Source organism: Crocodylus siamensis, chromosome 1 (assembly GCF_052110815.1).
Source record: "Crocodylus siamensis isolate JL-2025a chromosome 1, ASM5211081v1, whole genome shotgun sequence".
Classification (NCBI taxonomy): domain Eukaryota; kingdom Metazoa; phylum Chordata; order Crocodylia; family Crocodylidae; genus Crocodylus; species Crocodylus siamensis.
The window spans coordinates 77,501,901-77,517,908 of NC_143395.1; the positions used below are offsets into that span (position 1 = coordinate 77,501,901).

Here is a 16,008-nt window from a genome sequence, read left to right on the forward strand (position 1 = left end):
GGGCGGTGCCTGCGTGGGATGGTGCCTGGGTGCTGCTCCATCCCTGCCTACCCATGCATACTCCGTAGGGCCTTCTTAAGTACCCCTGGGGATATGCATACCCCCGACTGATGAATCCTGGTCTAATCTATTGGCGAAACTACACAATCAACCATGACAAGATGTAACATCCTAACCTGCCACATATAAAGCAGGGGGACCATGGTGGCCAATGTCCTACTCCTACAAAGGTTAAAATACATTTGAGAGATTCAGGGAAAAATGCCTTGCCCTGCCCTGCTACAGAGGGAGGCAATCCCTAGTCTGTACCAGTACAGTCCGTACCATAAATTGTTTGTAATCTCCAAACCTGATGGCAATATGGGCCTAAAGAAACTAGTGAATGAGTTAGAATCAAATTCAGATTCAATCTCAGTATAGCTGTATGGTAGATGCTTCTTAATTGTGTCCTGTCTGTCATTTCTTTACAGTAACCTGGTTGAAACAGAACCGGTATGTTTTTCTCTTTCAATTGTGAAATAGGTTATCCTATTTTTTTTTTATTTTTGAAGACAAAATTATGACTTTTTCCCTCTGGTTGAATATGAGGCTTCAGAGGAGCAGAAACAGATTTTTTTTTACAAGAAAATCTATTGAAAGAATTTTGGATATGTGGTTTGTGTAAAGGCAGGAAAATATTGAGCTTCTGCTTCAGTACAAGAGATATATTTAAATCCTTGTAGCTCTTGTGCTTCATTCATAGTCTAGTTAAGAGAAGAGAACATATAAAAATGTATTCCCTCAAACTGTTTGATCTTCTTAAGGTGTGGTAGAGATGAGCATGAACCACATGCATCTGGATTTAGCACACCCTAGTGTTTGGAGTTATTTGGATTGTAGGGATTTGGGGGCCAAGGGATGGTCCGAGGGCATTAAATTAAAATTCAAAACTTTTGTGCTCTTGATTTTTTTTCATTGTATACATTTTGCATGATACTAGTTTTGTTCCTATCTTAATGGTTGTTGTTTGATATTTTTGAACTGATTACATCACCCTCAGTAGTTAAGAAAAAATATTTATAACTAAAAATGACAAGATTTAACAAGTCCATTACAGTATCTGATGAAGTACACCATCCACAGAAGCTCATGAGTATTGTAACAAGTGAATCTATAATAAGGTACTACACTACCCTGCCTTCTACCCAAGATTTGATATGTTGACTGTTGAAAAGTGGTTGCAAAAATGGAGTTGTCCAAAATTAGCATTAGTTTTGGAATTTCACTGTAAGTATATTATGTTAAATAATAGGTTATCTGCATTAAAATACTCATCTTCAGTGGGGAGCAGAGGAGGGAAAAATTCATAACTAGCAAGACTGGTCATGAGTTTTTTCAACAACTCCATAATAATAATAATGGAACGTTTGACAGTGTCTTAACATGATCATGGAGTATCTACAGTATGTAGACAATTCCTTGTATTCTACACAATTACAAAGCAATAGAATCCATCCCTTGTTACAGATTTGTCCTTTCATATTTAAGATTCCATTAAAAAAAAAAGGAAACAAAAAGAAAATAGCTTTTACCTGGCAGGGCAGTGAAGAGAACTTGAAAACCAGAACAAAGTATAAATCTGTTTAGTGTTGTCATACTGAATCTCCAGTGGATCTAAACAGATAGCTATAACATGTGCGGACTGTCCCCATTTAGCTTGTTATGTTTTTAAGTCTCATATTTAAGGGTGATAATTTAAATATCAATATTATCTATTGCTGTAGCATTGTTTTGTAGATCTATGTGTACCCTGCTTATTACTAGAAGCTGTTAGAATGGTATGTTTGGCAGCAATTGTGACATTTAAACTTATGTGCTGTTGCCCTAACAGGAAAAGGATACTCTCTGCAGTATCATTTTTACTGTTACTGGCATCTCCTCTGGAGAAAAGATACAGTAGTACAAAACCTATAAGCTAAATATTTCAAAACATAAGACAAAATATTAAAGGAGGAGGCTTTCCAAGTCAATTAGGGTAGTCAGGTGTTTTAACTCCCTTTTGTGCCTTTGAAAATGTCCCCCTTTATTTCCTAAGAAGGTTAGCTGCTTCTGAGCAAGTAGGTTGTTTCCTGTGAAGACTAACTATAAAACTAACTGAACCAGATAGGTTAGGGTGGCAACCTAGAAACTACCTTCTACCTTGGCCAAAACTAATTTAACGTATACAAGTGAAAGACCTCGATCAGAATCATACACATACACCTTTGTTCAAAGTGGGCAATGTATTGTAGCCATCCCAGATATGTATCTATAGGGACTAATCCTGAAAGCACTTCATGTGGGGAACTCCCATTGACCTGAACTGGTGTTACTTGCATGGAGGGTGAGGAAGACTGAGCCCATATAGAAACATTTGTTCTACAGTGCCCCACAAAACCTGTATACATTTTCTGCATAAGCAGAAGCAATCTGTTGAGGGAGTTGACCAGCAGTTTAATAACTGGACCGGGGTGTATATGTATGTGCATGTGTATGATCATCATCAGGCCTATGGCCCTTTGAGTATCAAGTTGTTATAATGAATTACTTTTGTGTGAGAGTAGGATTCAGAGTGATTCAGTAAATGCCTTCTTGTGGGTGTTATGACACTTGAGAATTAGGCTCCTTGCCCTGGAAGACAATTCACTTCAAACAGATTAGGTGCGTAAGATCCTGTCAGTGAAGAGACCCTGGAATCACCTAACAGTGATTCATGTATAGGCACCTAGCTGTTTTTTCCAGAAGATGGGGAGCATCCAAAGGGCAATCCAGAAACCCGGGGGTGTTTTGAGGTCACCACTAGGAAATCTTAGAGCATGGGAGTATATTGGAAATCCTACTCCATCCCTCTTAGGAGCTTTAGCACCTGATTTGAGCTGTCTGTTAAGTGAGTCTTTTACGTGTGTTTTACAACACTTAGGACGCATCTACACATGCCTGTGTGGTGACATTGCTCCTGTGCTGTGCTTTAGTACTTTCTTTTGGAAGTACTAAAGCATGATGCAGTAGCAACCCGTGCTGTGCCGTACACCAGACGCACAGTTATTTTTAGCTGCTACTTTGCCGTAGAGGCGTGCTATAATGAGGGAGCATGCTGCTACAGTGAAGTAGCTGCTGGCCACGTGTAGGCCCATGTGGTCACTATGTCACTGTAGTACGTTGCTATGGCAATGTAGCATCACATTAGACTCACTTTTGAAATAGTCATATAGGGTTCCTATACACATGCTGGTTCGCATTCTATTTCGAATGCATCAGAGCAGACTTGATTAATGGAGTCTGCTCTGCATTCTAATTAGAATGCTCCAACATGACCTCATCATCACATGTATATGTCCCTGCAGGTTTAAAAATGTCTGCCGGGGCACTTTAAACCTCATTGAATGAGGTTTAGATAAAGTGTCATGTGGCCATTTCTAAACCCATGGGGGCTTAATACATGTGACACTGAGGTGTTTTAAATAGAGCAGCTCTCTAGGAACTGCTCTAATTATAAAGTGTGTGTACAGGCAGCCATACTGGTTTAGTTGAGGTTGTGATGCTACTCACCTTTTGCCCAATAACTAATGGTTAGATCACTTACCCATGAAATAGGAGACCAGGGTTCAAGGCCCCCCCTCACCCTGAGAGTAGGTAAGCCTAGAGTTCCCATTTTTCAGGTGAGTGGTCTAACCATCAAACTGTAAAATAAGTTAATAAAGTATGTTAGGTGCTGAAGCTGGGCCAATGGGAAAACAATAAAAGTAGTCAGGGGCCAGGGAAGAGAATAAATGAGAGGAATCCTGATCCTACAGCTGAGTGTGGTGGCTTTCCTTGTTGGAAAAGGTGGGATGGGGTAGGGAGGAGCAGTGCTGAGTTCTAGTCTTTGTTCTTTTTGCATTAGAAATTCATTAGTATAAAAAACAGAAATAGCCCCGGCAAGGACTGGAACGAAAAGTTCCAGGTAAGCGTCTGCCTAACTCAAGGAAGCGGCCGGACAATTTCATGGGCAGATCCTGGGGCTGGGTGCCATTTTTGCAGGCTGAGAGTGGTGTCTCCTACGCCTCTCGTTGGCCGAGAGGCCTCATCCCTCACCGCTGATTGGTTGCGAGGGCTGTCCACTGTACAGCCACTCCCCCTTTTGCTGATTGGTTTCAAGAGCTACCTATCATGCAGCCCCACCCCTTGCTGCTGGTTGGGAGGAGGGTGCTGCACAGCAGGCAACCCTCTCACCCAATCAGTAGTGAGGGGTTGGGTGGCAGCCATCATGCCAGCAGCCCCCTTATTTTCAGCAAGCTTTTTTTGCAACGAGCCTGCCAAAATTGCAGAGCCCATTGTTTTTCATACAGCCTGCTGTTTTTTGCAAAGCCTGCCCAAATTCATGATTTCCGTGAAAATCGAGCAATTGCAATAATGAGCAATTATTATATAACAGTAGGTCCCTGTTCATATGGCCAGAAGGACAGAACACAAGAAAAATAAGGCTCTTAGTGATTATTCATTTTTCATTTAAATAGACATTGATTAAAACACAACCGGCTTTGGAACCAGGGATCAGAACCCAAGCCCATTTCCTTACGGGGCAGTGCCCTCCTCACAGATTACAGAGTCAAAGTCACTATTGTTTTCTGTTTTCTAGTCCCATGACTCTTAGACTTTTGGCTGCCTAGTGGGCCAGGTTCAAGCACAGGGGTGAAGGGTTCTCTTAGCCTGTTGGTTTATCCACACTTTTGGGAAATGTGAAAGATGTCGAGTTCAGATCCGGTCTGACTGAGAATGGCTTCTTACCAATGTCACCATTTCCTAGTCAAATGCCTGAAGCACATGGTGTTGGGCAAATGGTAGGTGCCTCCTCCTCACAGTTCATTTGGACCTTTTGAGGCTTAGACCTAAGCAGGGGTGTCAGATGTAAATCCCACATTAATGGGAAATGCCGAACTTGTGGCTTCAAGGAATATGTGATTAATTCTAGCAGAGAGGTCAGGCTTCCAGACACCCCCAACTTCCAATTGGGAGGATTGTGCATTCCCCTGTATGGTGTGTGGGCTGCTGACCAAAAGGCACTGCAGGCATTTCACAAATGTATCTTCATTCAAAGTACAGAGACCCAGGACATCCAACTCATTTTTCAAACACCGCCTCAATTTTGATGAGACAATATGCAGTGTCATCACAACCAGGCACCTTTTTGCATCTGGGCTTGCTATTTTCATAGGGAAGAGGCTCTTGTACTAAATACATGGAATTATGAGCTGTAAACTGTTCCCAGCTCTGCGGGACATTCTTAGGGTGATCTTACTGAAGTCATATGTAGCCACATCTTAAAAACTGGACTGTCCATTTTGGTGCTTCCCAGTTTCTGCAGCTGATGTTTGCTCTGACTTTCAGAGATTTTGAGTATGTATGTATTTTGAGCTGAGAGTGACCCCGGTTAGAGTTTGGATTTTTCAGTGTTGCTGGGCGCACCTACATGAGACAACTAATGCACAGTAGTTTAATAATGCTGCACAGTAGCGTGCTGGGCAAAAACTGTGCTAATATGTTACTGCAGAATAGTTTGGGGCAAGTGTCACTAAAAAACTGTGTGCCAGCACTACTGCAGAGTATCTGTAGTTACTGTGCATTTAGGTACTACTTCATTAAGCAAGTACTTAACTAAATGTGCAGTAACTATTGTGCATTAATGAACATGTAGATGTGCCTGCTGACCCCTAAAATAAGGTGCATCAAAGCATAGTTAGTTCTGGAAATGTAGTGCTCAGAATCTTTTCTAGGCTAGATTTTGTGTATTTAAAAGGGGATTATAATAATTGCTTACAAAGTCAAGAGAAGTTCTTTAATGTTCAAAACACTATGGACAGGATCTTAGTCGTACAGTGGCAAAATTCTCATTTTCTGCAGTGGTGCATCTGTGATATCCTTAGAGGGAAAGCACCATAAATGTACAAAGAGATATTGCTGTACAGTAGAACCTACTAATTGGCTCAGCTCACAGTTCATGCAAAAATAGCAGAAAAATGTATTAGTAAGGCATAATGCTTTTACAAAATACACTGCGGACTGTTTGCTCATATATTAAATTCCATAAATAATTAAAACTGTACTGTAGTTGGATAAGAAGGATTGTCTAGTGGCTAAGGTGCTAGGCTGGGTTGCAAGCGACCAGGAAGGAATTTTCAGGTCAAAAACAGACTTCCGGCTACTTAATCTATTCCCAGCCTCATTTCTTCCTGTATCAAATGGGGATATATCATCTCCTACCTCACTGGAAAATCTAAGTATAGAATCCATTACTGATTGGGAGATGCTCAGATACTCAGTAATAGGGTGTATATCAGTGCCTAAATAGGCAATTTTCGTAATAAATCAGTGGAGATTAAAAATAATATCCAGTCATTTAATTGGATGCTGTGCTTGATGTTCTTGTTTTCTGATTGTTCATTCACTTCAGTTTAGATCCTGGTAGGTACTGAGTGCTCTCAGCTACAACAGATGTCAGTAGGAATATTCAGGGGTATAGGTTGTAGCCATGTTGATCTAAGGACTAAGTAGGAATATGGGTATTCAACAACAGTATTGCATTTCCATCTCCAGTCAATTTCTCATGCTTCAGAGGAAAGTTTTCCAAAACCAAGTTATGCATCGGGGAAAATAATTCTTTCCTAACCCTGGTAAGTGATGGCAAAAACACTGACGTTTCAGAGATGTTTATAAGCATCTGTGAGGGAGCGGCGACTAGGGGCGGCCGTGAGCTCCCTAGCGCCGCCTACCGTCACGTTAGGGTGACGTAGCACCCTCAGAATCTCGCCCGCCACGACTTTGATGTTAAGATATATGATGTGGAGGCTGCCAGTTTCCCTAATGGACGGTCTTGTTAGTCGTCCCTATTCCCAGACTGGGGATTTTAATAAGCGTCCTGCCTTAAGGGCAATGCGTGCCTCCAAGCCTCCCCCTTAGCACGCCCCAAGCCTCGCAGCTATTCCGGGGGACGCTTGTATGGTCCCTCGCCCCTCGGGTGCCCTTGTTCGCACTCTCGGGCACCGGGGCTCTTCGCCCACCTGGCGCCTCCTTGGGTCGGGCCCCAATCTCTGGCCCGTTCCCCACGCCCTGGGCCTATCACGCTGGCACCCAGCCACTTGCTGGCGCCTCCTGTGTCGGCTCCACCAGCGCCGCTCACTACCGGCCCCCCCTGGGCCGGGTTCTAGCCGGCGCCTGGCTAATCGCCGGCTCGGTCTGAGTCTGGAGCACTCTCGCCGCCCTAACCTCGGCGCCCTCGGGCCGGCTCACTCTCGCAGCCCTAGCCTCGGCGCCCTCGGGCCGGCTCACTCTCGCCGCCCTAGCCTCGGCGCCCTCGGGCCGGCTCACTCCCTGCGCCCGGATCTCGGGTCTCTCGCCACCCTAGTCTCGGCGCCCTTGGGCAAGCACTACCGCCGCCCTCGTCTCGGCGCCCTCGGGTGGCTAGCTAGGCTGCTCTCGCCGCACTAGCCTTGGCTCAATCGCCGCCCTAGTCTCGGCGCCCTTGGGCCAGCACTACCGCCGCCCTAATCTCGGCGCCCTCGGGTGGCTGGCACTATCACCGCCCGGCCTAAGCTCTATCGCCGCCCTGGCCTCGGCGCCCTCAGGCCGGCTCACTATCGCCGCCCTAATCTCAGCGCCCTTGGGTGGCTAGCTAGGCCGCTCTCGCCGCGCTCTGTCTCTGCCCTACTCCGGGCCTTGCCCTCTCGGGCTGACTCTGCGCCTCCTGCGCTCTATCACTGCTCCGCTCCAGGGTTAAACACCGCCCTTCTGGGCTGGGGTCTGTAACCCGCACACTGCGCCTCCCTGGCGCAATACCATGCCCAGCCGCACTGACCCTAGTGCCCCCGGCACTGTGCCTCAACTGGGCCCTGGGAACCCCCAAGCTGTTGGGGAGCTCCCCTGAGGCCTCCTCGCTCCCCTACAGCCTCCCCGGTCCTCCGGATGTAAACTACAACTAAACACTCAAGCCATCTGGCTATAACATAAATACAAAGGCTCCACACGCCTAACAACTCCAAGCCCCACCAGGGCTCTCAATCCTACCTCCAGTTAGGGCGATCCTGTTCCCTGCATCATTGCAGCCGGTTAGCGCGATGAAGTAGTAGCCACTAACCCCGGCCGCTCAGCTCAGCCACAGAGCTCCTGCTCCTGCGGCAGCCAGAAGGGAACTGTGTCTCAGGCTCTGGCCTGAGCTGGTTTTAAAGGCCTGGCCCTGCCCCCTTCCGGTCATGTGACCGCCTGGTTGCCCCTGGCAACCAGGCACCTGGGTTGCCTGGGTGATTGGCAGCCCTGCCAATCACCCTCACAATCACGGAGCCCTTCTGTGACTCCGTGACAGCATCATTTTAACACAGGGTTGCCAGTGTTATGTGTGTAGTGAAAGCAATCAAGAAATCGTATTCACAGTATGGGCAATGAAATAAGAGAGGGGGACCAAAGATTTGTGTCTATATCTGGCATACGTAGGCCAAAGAATATTTCCTGCTAACTGTATCAAAACATATCTTTAGGATTAGATATCTCAACTTACATCTCCCAATAATGATGAGTTCACCACTTTCCCAACTAAGCTGTTCCAATATTTAATTACCCCCAGTGCTCAGTAATTGCATCTATTTCAAGGTTGAAATTTTTTAATGCAATGGCTGGAAGTTATATTTTTGTCAGCCAGGTTGAAAAGGGCTCCCTGATCAAACTTCTCTCTGTATCTAAGGATCCCTTTGCAGTGGTCAAGTCCCCTCTTAACTTCTTCTTGAATAAGCTGATCAAATTGAGTTCCCTAAAATTTGTCTTTCAATTCCCAGATCAGTTTTGCCAGTGCTACTGCACAGTATCTGTAGTTACTGTGCATTTAGGTACTACTTCATTAAGCAAGTACTTAACTAAATGTGCAGTAACTATTGTGAATTAATGAACATGTAGATGTCTCCCTGAAGATGGGCTAAGACTTCTGTGTCCTTCTTTAAGAATGGACACCAGAACTGGACAAAGTATTGTAGCAACAGTTTTCACAGTTCTCTGTACCAAGGCAGGATTTGTTTGCAGCTTCTTTTATACTTGACATATGGCTTTTGACACACCCAAGTATCACATTAGTTTATTTTCCCTCTGACAGATTATGATCAGATTCTTATCCTAGGAATCAGAGCTGGAAGAGGAGCTCAAGAGGTCATCTAATCTACCCTCTTACACAGGGCAGGATTGTAGATGTACAAACTATTCATAGATTCATAGATGTTAGGGTCGGTAGGGACCTCAACAGATCATCGAGTCCGACCCCCTGCATAGGCAGGAAAGAGTGCTGGGTTCAGATGACCCCAAGCCAGATGCCTATCTAACCTCCTCTTGAAGATCCACAGGGTAGGGGAGAGTACCACCTCCCTTGGGAGCCCATTCCAGATTTTGGCCACTCTAACTGTGAAGAAGTTCTTCCTAATGTCTAGTCTAAATCTGCTCTCTGCTAGCTTATAGCCATTATTTCTTGTAACCCCCAGGGGCACCTTGGTGAGTAGAGCCTCACCAATTCCCTTCTGCATCCCCATGATGAATTTGTAGGCAGCCACAAGGTCACCTCTCAACCTTCTCTTGCGGAGGCTGAAGAGGTCCAGGTGCCCTAGTCTCTCCTCGTAGGGCTTGGCCTGAAAGCCCTTAACCATACAAGCCCTTCTCTGGACTCTCTCCAGGTTATCCACATCCCTCTTAAAGTATGGCGCCCAAAACTGGACGCAGTACTTCAACTGTGGTCTGACCAGTGCCCGATAGAGGGGATGTATCACCTCCTTGGTTTTGTTTGTCATGCATCTGCTGATGCACAATAAAGTGGCATTAGCTTTGCTGATGACTTCATCATATTGACAACTCGTGTTCATCTTGGAGTCAACTAGGACTCTAAGATCCCTTTCTGCTTCTGTGCTGCCGAGCAGGTTATTTCCTATGCAGTAGGTATGTTGGATATTTTTCCTCCCTAGGTGCAGCACTTTGCATTTCTCCTTGTTAAATTGCATTCTATTGTTTTCTGCCCATTTGTCCATCCTGTCCAGGTCTGCCTGTAGTTGTTCCCTGCCATCTGGTGTGTCCTCTTCCCCCACAGTTTTGTATCATCCACACACTTGGACAGAGTACACTTCACTCCCTCGTCCAAATCACTGATGAAGACATTGAAGAGTATAGGTCCAAGGACCAAGCCCTGCGAGACCCCACTGCCCACATCCTTCCAGGTCGATACCAACCCATCCACCATCACTCTCTGGGTATGACCCTCTAGCCAATTTGCCACCCACCAGACTGTGTAATCATCCAAGTCACAGCCTCTTAATTTTGTTCACCAGTATGGGGTGGGATACTGTATCGAAGGCCTTCCTGAAATCTAAGTAAACGATATCTACCCCTGCTCCTGCATCCAGGTGCTTTGTAACCTGATCATAAAAAGAGACTAGATTAGTCAGGTGTGATCTACCTGCTATGAACCTGTGCTGGTTTCCCCTCAGCATAATTTTTCCTGCTGGGGTCTCACATATGTGAGCCTTAATAGTCTTTTCAAAGACTTATACCAAGGATGGAGGTGAGACTGACTGGCCTGTAGTTGCCTGGATCCTCCTTCCTCCCCTTCTTGAAAATAGGGACTACATTGGTCCTTTTCCAGTCCTCCAGGACCTGGCCCGTGTGCCACGAATGCTTATATATTCTTGCCAGTGGCTGTGCAATGACATCCACCAGTGCCTTCAGTACCCTCGGATGGAGCTCATCTGGGCCTGCCGACTTAAATGCATCCAGTCCTTCCAAATGACTCTGCACCATCTCAGGGTCAGTGCTTGGTAGTCTGGCTCCCATCTGTTGTATCTCTACAAACCCATTGTGAGACTTATTTTGCCCCTTGTTTAGGAACACTGAGGCAAAGAACTCATTGAGGGGTTCAGCCTTACCCCCCCTGTCTGTCACCAATTGCTTTTGCCTATTCAGTAGTGGTCCTATACCACCCTGCGACTTCCTTTTACTTCCTGTATATCTGAAAAACAATTTTTTGTTATCCTTAACTTGGGATGCCATCCTCAGCTCCATGGTAGCTTTGGCCTTTCTAACTGCCTCACTACAGCTCTGAGCTGAGGAGGCATACTCCTCTTTAGTAATTTCTCCCTGTTTCCACTGTTTATATGCCTCCCTTTTTGTCCTTAAGCTGCTCTGGATTTCTCTGGTCAGCCAAGGAAGCCTCTTGGCCCCTTTCCCGTTTTCCCCCCACATTGGGATTGTCTCCCTCTGTGCCCGAAGGATTGCTTCCTTAAGGCACAGCCACCCTTCCTGGGCTCCCATCTTGCCAAATCTCTTACCCTGCAGTGCATCATTGATTAAATGCCTGAGCTCGCTGAAGTCAGCCTTCCTAAAGTCTAGCACTTCCACCCTACTAGTTACCTTTCCCACTCTGCGCCTTATGGTGAATTCTGTTATTTGGTGGTCACTGTCCCCCAGGTGACCACTGATCTGTACGTGCCCTATTATGTCATCCCCCATTGCCAATACCAGGTCCTGTAAGGCTTTCCTCCTAGTGGGATCATGTACCTCCTGCATCAGGTGGAGGTCCTGTACACAGGATAGGAACCTGTGTGAATGGTGGGAATTTGCTGTCTGCATCTCCCAGCAGATGTCAGGGTAGTTCAGGTCCCCCATGACTACCGCTTCTCTAGTCTTTATGTTCTCCGAGAGCTCCCTCAGGAGTTCCAAATCTAGTTCTTCCTCTTGGTGTGGGGGTCTGTAGCAGACCCCTGACATTCCTGACATACTGTATTTACCCGAATAGAAGATGACCCTGATTATAAGACAACTTAGAATGTACATATGGAAAATGTATAAATGTGTTAGAATTGTCCAGGTGTAGAATCTAATGATTGGAGGTTTGCCTTATATTTGTCTCCCTCCCACTGCTACAGCAGGGAAAATAAACCTCTGGGGGTCATGTAGCTCCTTTGCTTTCTGCTTCTGCCTAACTATTTCCTGTGGCAGCCCCTTCCCCTTTTTCTTAGAATCAGACCCTGCTCTCCCTGAGCACAAAGAAGTAAGAAACAAATCTGAAAACAAAAACAATAACCTTGAAATTCAACATGACTGTAGCAATTTGTATATCATGCTCATACACTTCATCCAGAATTGATTCATGTTACCATTTTTTTAAAACTGCTGCAAGTTTTAGCATAAGTGCTCCATAAACACACTTTTGAGCAGCACTTCTGCACTTCTTTATAGATTGTAAAAACTATGCAAACTGTGACTAGAACTGACAAGGTGCTCTTGTCACGAGTCCTGGGATGCTCCAAAAATTTGTATGCAGATAAGGCACAGGGCAACCTGGTTTGGCTTCATTTCAAGGAGGGTGGGGCCACACTAATCATATGCACCAGACTGGGGCAACAGAGGACTTCTGGGGGAACTGTTTGGGACCCTGTTTGGTGATGGTTGCTTGGCATTTAAAACTGGTAAAGAAACAGGAATCATTGGAATTGGGGGAAAAGGTGCAGCTCAGCTGTGCAAGTGAACAGGAAGTGGAAAGGTAGGCAATGTAGTTGCTTATCATGACTTGAAAAAGAGTCATGGGAGGAGGGGAGCTGCTATTGATGGGCATTAAAAATGCTTTATTCAGATGGGTCTTGATAATGCTAGTTACCTGGGAAGGGTGCCACGTAGGTGGGCAGGCCCTGCAGCCTCTCCCTGCATTCTGCACATGTTAAGCAAATTCTTTTTTGGTATTGGTTGGTGGAACTGGAGTGTGCTCCGTCTACTCCATGCATTGACCTGGTATTGCAGTGCTTCCAGGACCGGTGCATAAAAAAAAAAAAAAAAAGAAAGATTGCTGGGCAGGCCATGCATCCTCTCCCTGCATTCCGCTCATGTGGGGCTTTTGCCCCGCTGATATGTCCTCTACAGGAGGTCTATATTGAGCAGATTCTTTTTGGTGTTGGGTGGTGGAACCGGAGCATGCTCCATCCACTCCATGCATTAACCTGGTATACTAGTGCTTCCAGGACTGGTCCAAAAAAAATAAAAATAAAAATGGGCTCCCTAGGTTTGCCTGGGTGGTTGTCCCTAAAATGTTCTCCATGGGAGGTCTATGTTGAGCAGATTTTTGGTGTTGGGAGGTGGAACTGGAGCTTGCTCCATCCACTCCATGCATCGGCCTGGTATTACAGTGCTTCCAGGAGCAGTGCAATAAACAAAAAAACAAACAAATATAAACAGTTTCCCAACCTTTTCCAACCCAAGGCACACTTAGATTAATAAAAATTTCTTGTAGTACACCTATTAAGGCATTCTCCATTGTCATACCTGTTGGAGCTCATTGCTATGGCAAAACTTTGTGGCACACCTGTTCATTTATGATGCCACACTTTTGTGCCATGACACACTGGTTGGGAAACACAGCACTAACATGTTCTTGTGGTCAGGACCCATCTTTATGGGGAAATACCTTGACTACTAAAGTGTTTTTTTCCTGGGACAGGGGAAAACCGTTTTTCTGGCATGGGGCAGTACCCAGGCAGAGGTGATGTATAGTTAACCTCCCACCTTCATTTCCAGCAGGAAGATCTTGGCTTTATGCCCACTTTATGGAACTGGGAGATTCCTCCCTAGCTTGCACCTGTGGCCATATGGCTGAGGGCAAGCAAAACTCCGTGACATCTGAACCCCAAGTCTTCAGGCTTGCGCTTGCACCTAGGATGCCCACCAAATGATTTGGAAACATCTGAAGCCCCAGGTGGGGGTGGAAGATATTTGCTGGTAGTAAGGCCACATATGGTTCTTGAGTGATTCATGGATTTGGTATTGATTTGGCTGATTTGGCCTGGAACATGAAAAATTAGTGAGACTAGGGGACATCTGAACTCTAAGGCCTCTGGGCTTAGGGCTTGCACATAGGATTCCTGTCATGGATTTGGGAGTATCTGAAGCCCCAGGCTGATGAGTCTGGGAGGCAGGATACTTGCCAGTGGTGGCATCACACAGATTTGAATGATTGAGCTCTGCTTAGTTGATAGAATTCAGAACTGATTTTTTTAATTTGGCCTGAGGCACAAGTTTTTTTTTTTAAATCAGTATGTTTGCCCAGTGTAGGCCATGTGTTTTCATGCTCAGTGTGGGCCATGTGCAGTCATTCTCAGTGTTGGCTGCAGTTAATCAACTTCATAGTTGGTTTCCATTGCAGAGCACATGCTGCTTTTGGCAGCTGTTTAATGATAGAGGTGTATTTAGTGAGACTTCCTTGTATGCAGTTGTAAAGGAGGAGGCCTTTCTCTCCCATGCCAACTGGGGGGATAAGCCTTGTCTTGTATTTGAGTAAACATGGTATTTGTCTAACCTGGTCTTAAAAACCTCTACAATGGAGGTTCATAACATCTCAAGGCACTCTTTTGCAAATGATGCCTAAGTCCTCCTCAGAGCCACTGACATCTGCATTTATGTTTTATGCTATGTTACATTTTTATGTATTAAAATATATGGTCTGGGTTGTAATCATTAAATGAAGAGTCCCAGATCATTCTGTAATGGTAACTTGCCACCTTTATTATTGGCTACCCCATGAGTGTTTGCATCCTCTGCAAACTCTAGCAGCAAATCTTTTACAGCACTGTCTAACTTGGTAAAAATATGAAAAAGCATTGGACCAAGAATCAATCTCTCAAGAAACCCAATGGATATAACTTTGATCCTTGATATCACCACATTAATAACTACACTTTGAGATCTGTCATTGAGCCAGTTTTTAATCTATGTAATATGTACCCAGTTAATTCCCCCTAATGCAAGCTTTTTAATCAAAATGTCATGGGGTACTAAGTCAGATGCCATGGAGAAATCTAACCATACTTTATCAACACAATTGCCTTTATATACCTGATTTGTACTCCTGTCAAAAGGACAAACAGACATGTTTGATAAGACCTATCTGATTGGTATTAATTATATTTTTAGTCTTTAATTACTTGTTGATAGGATCTTGACTTAACTGTTTCAATATTGTATCCAGATCAATGTCAGGCTAAGCAAACTGTAGTTTACCTTTCTTACATATTGGAACAACGTGAACAGTCCTCCAATCCTTTACAGTTTCCCCAGTTTTTCATGGCTGGTTAAATATTGATGTTAGTGAATCAGAGATCTCCTCATCTAATTTCTTTAAAACTCTTGGGGGTAAGTTAGTCAGGTCTCTGTATTTGAAAATATTAATTTTAGCAGATGCTGCCTCACAGTTTCCTATTTTTTTTAGACAATACACATTTGGTCCCAGTGTCTGTATCACATAGAATGCCCCTACTTTGTTAAAAATAAAGATTAGGAAAAAAATTGATTGAAGATTCCTTTCTCTTCTGGAACACTATGTATACTTTTCCAATCTATGCTTACCAATTGGCTTATAACTTGAAATTTATGTTCATTTGCAATTACTTTCCCTTTATTCAACCCTTATATATGCACTTATGTATTATATTTAATTGATATATCTGTATCTCCTTTTAACCATAAGATTTTGACCCACTGTAACTATTTCATGTTTCTTAAATTGTGGCTAATTTAGGCATCCAGTAGCATAACTCATAAGCTATTCCAAGCTTTCATTAACACTTACCAGGTTAAATTTGTGTTCCCAGTATGTTGTGCTAACAGTTGGTTCAAGCTTGGGAAATATGGCCCCTTTAATGTTCAAGAAGTAATAGTTATTTGTTGATGTCATATTCCATTTATATAAGATAAATGTAAACAGATCATGATCACGTAAAACTACTTTTTAAAAATCAATAATTCTTTGTTTGTCAAAATGAGATCCAATATTGAGCTACTATGTGTTGAGCACAAGATATTTTACACTAAGGCTGTGGAGAGGTATTCATTTCTAGGACTAGAAATTTGCAGTGCCAGAAATCCTAGTGAGAGAGAGAGTGTACAGGAGTTGCAGCCTGCAGCCAACCACTCTCCCCTGCTCCCAGCATCCCCAGACCGGGGTAACCCCAG

General features: G+C 44.5%; 1 protein-coding gene and 1 pseudogene across 5 annotated transcripts in view; both read left to right on the forward strand.

Annotated features, from left to right (window-relative positions):
- Positions 1–16,008, forward strand: part of KLHL32 (kelch like family member 32) — a 299,877-nt gene that overhangs the window by 205,378 nt on the left and 78,491 nt on the right. The gene's annotated exons all lie outside the window — the stretch shown is intronic.
- LOC149872948 (U2 spliceosomal RNA) lies at positions 13,083–13,215 on the forward strand (annotated as a pseudogene).